Genomic DNA, 3,371 nt, shown 5'->3' on the forward strand with positions numbered 1-3,371 from the left:
GCCTGTAACTTTTCAGTTCTTTGATAGGATGAAGAGCAATGGATAAATTCATTTGCAGGGCTTGGTATGGTGGGGTTTTTTGGTCTAGGTTTTTCTTTTTTAAACCTGAGATTAGTTCAGCAAGAGTCTCTTAATTTTTAGGACAGCAGAGGAGGCAACGTATCCTTCCATTTTAGCAGCTTGGGGCAGAGGTAAAAAAGGATGTAAATAATTTGACTGAGTATTGTCAGCAGACCCAGTATCCTCAATCTATAATGAAAGCGAGATTAAATTGACAAAACCTGCCTTTGTTGCTGAAGGTACTGCCAGTATGTAACTAGTGCTTGTGCTCTCTGGAAGTGCTTGTGAATCCTGAGGAGCCAAGCAATGCTCATTCTTCCTAGTGGAAAACAATAGAAGTAATAGTTTGGGCAGATGTCTTTCTGTACCAGCACTGAGCACGCAGCTGTATAGAAAATCACTGTATTACGTTGAAGCTCTGTAACAGGAAGGGCTTGAGTGTGTAGCTTGCCCCTGGAATAATAGTGAGGGAAAAATAGTGCCAGGATACTTATTCTCAAAGTAAATTCAAAATCTCAAATGCTCAGTCTTTTAAAAAGACATTTGTATTGTAAATTGTCAGACAAAATCAAAGATGGATTGAGGAGAGCATATGCTGTCTAAAATGTGTTGCTGATGTTAATTCTCCAACATTCTGAGTTTTGAAATGGGAGAAGGCCATGTTGCAACCGGAGCTCCTGATTTTTCCACTTCAGTACAAGTAGCAGGCCAAACTAGATTCCTCCTCAATCTTTTTCATAATTTAGCCTTGTAAGTGAAATAAGATTATCTTGTAGTTCCATTTAATTGGGTATTTTCCTGCCCAGCCAGTACCAGGCACGCTGTAGAGTAGGTGTGTGTGTGTGATTGTCTGTCAAAGCTGGTAGTAAAAACCTCATGAAGTCATTTCCTTTCCTCTGTCACTGGGGGGAGACTTCAAATGAGGTGTCTGTCTTCCCATACCTCTCATCCTCTCTTTTACTACTTTCAACTTAAGTTGTTCTAAATTGGTGGGAAAGGTCAACTGTGTTAATCTTCCGTGGGTGGTGGTCTGCGGTGGGGGGAAATAATGCTTTTGGATGAAACTTGCACTGAAGGAAGTGGAAAGTGCAAATTTTTTTTTTTTTTTTTTTTTTAACCCAAAAGATGCATATCTAAATTTTGGAAGGGGGGGCGGGGCAGCATTTTATTTGATGTGGGAAATGCATTTCATAGAATTGATTGGGAAGGTTTGCTGTTTGGGGAAACCTTGATGAATATAATACTAAGTCTCCTCTGTGGTAGAATACGGCAAATCCAGTCCAAAATTTTATTTTTTTAAGTTGAAAACAAGTTTGTTTTCAGCTTGGAGGGGAATCCCCACGTTAATTTTAAACCTTTCCAGTTCTAACTCTGAAGTTGGTTCTGTAGTAGTGCTGCTAGAGCAATGTAAATAAACATAAGGGGCGAAAGCAAAACATACATGACTAACACAATCATGCTACCCAGCACCAAGAATCAATCCTTTGACCAAAATAAGGTGTTATATCTATAAACATACCAACTGTAAATAATGTATATAAAATTAAGTCTAAAATGAAATTTTTAAATTATGCAGGTTACTTGCAACTGAGGGGAACAGCCTTTTCAAAGCTAAGAGGTGCTTCATAGAAAGTAGTTAAAATGAAATGTGTTGGTCCTTATTTCAAAGCATTTACTTTAAAAAAGTGCTTTCCCCTTTTTTACTTTAAGGAATTTTAACAGGTGTAATAAAACTTTATGAATCAGAGATGGATGTTCCTGTTTGTCTAGAAGACTGTTTCCATTTCCTATTCCTTTTTGATGAAGTTACCTGCTTTGCTCCTCCACAGTTTCAGCTGGGAAGTTGGTGTCCAATCCTTTTCCACACAGCAGAAAGAAAGGGCATGGGCAGCACTGCCTCAGTCACAAGCACAGGTTGCTGTCTTGCGAAAGGTGGCAAGACAGCTCAGCTCTTGTGAAGGCAAGACCCTATTGCCACATAGTGAAGTTGAGATGTCAGAGAAAGAGAGATCCGGGGCTGGATGCAGCTGGTTTGCCTCCTTCCAATCCAAACCATGGGGCCTATGGATCCTGACATAAGTGAAGATGGTTGAGGGATGAGTACAGTAAAAGGCATCTGAAAGCCAGGAGCTGTTTGCTATGTTGGACCCTAAGGATATTATCCAAGTATCTCATCCAGCTGCCTTTCCTGATGAGTGCAATTAAACCCCATGAAATAAACCATAATTGCAGGTTGGGCATGCTTTAAGTGTTTTACAGTAGCATTATCTGCTCTGTAAGCGCTTCCAGCCAAAAAGGATCCACTCCACACCTGTAGCATTTGCAACACTGGCAGGATGAAAGGCAATCTCCCATTTTAGGAATGTACTCTGCAGAAGTGAGGAAGTTCGTTCAGGTTAGCCTGCCCCCATCCTGGTTAAGAATGAGGAAAATACGCATCCAGGCTTCATGGGTACTATCTTTTCCCATACTTTTTACATGCAGAAAACTGTCTTTTAAAGTGTTCTGTACGACAGGCACTAGCTGCTGCCTAGGCAGCAATGTTGGGCCACACATTGAGCAAACCAGATGAGAGAGTCTGAGCAATAAATGGTGGCATGCACCTGATAGCAGAGAATTATGTGCATCCATGCAAGTCTCTACAAGAATCTTGCTTTCAAGGCATTTCATCCAGCTTGGCAGAGATACCATAGATCCGTGGGTATTGTGGTCTCAGTGACAGAAACAAACATGAAAGGTCATGGTTGGTGGTTAGTTTTACTCAGGGCAAGTTAGAAAGCTCTTGCAGGAACAAAGGCATGCAGAGTAAATGAATGCTGGCATGGGAGGGATTAGTAGTGAATGCCTGGAACTGAGGGAAGCACAGCCATAGTGGGTGGCACAGACAAATGCCTCACGGGACACAGCACCAAAAAGCATTTACAGAGCCACTGGCTGTGTGAGGAGCAGCTTGCTAATTTGCATATGTGCAAACTCCCACCTGTGGGCACAGTCTTAGTGGACTCTTTCAGTAAAACCAGTATTTAAGCTGTGCTCCAACACCATAGGGCAATGGACCTCTTCAGAGGTCGTAATTGTATTTACCTATACTGCACCAAACGCTTCTTTCAGGTTGCTCAAATTTAGTTTACTGTTGTTGGTTTTTTGGTTGCTGGTGATGGTGGTTTTGACTTTTTTCTAAAATAGAAAATCTGCAGATTTTCAGAAAAGTGTGGCAATGTCCTTGCTCACTGTGAGTGCAAGCATACACCCTGCTTATTTTGTGCCTGCTCAGGCAGGGCTTTAAACAATCATTTGCTTCTCTCCAACTC

The sequence above is a fragment of the Corvus cornix genome, chromosome 2 (genome assembly GCF_000738735.6).
Source record: "Corvus cornix cornix isolate S_Up_H32 chromosome 2, ASM73873v5, whole genome shotgun sequence".
NCBI lineage: Eukaryota > Metazoa > Chordata > Aves > Passeriformes > Corvidae > Corvus > Corvus cornix.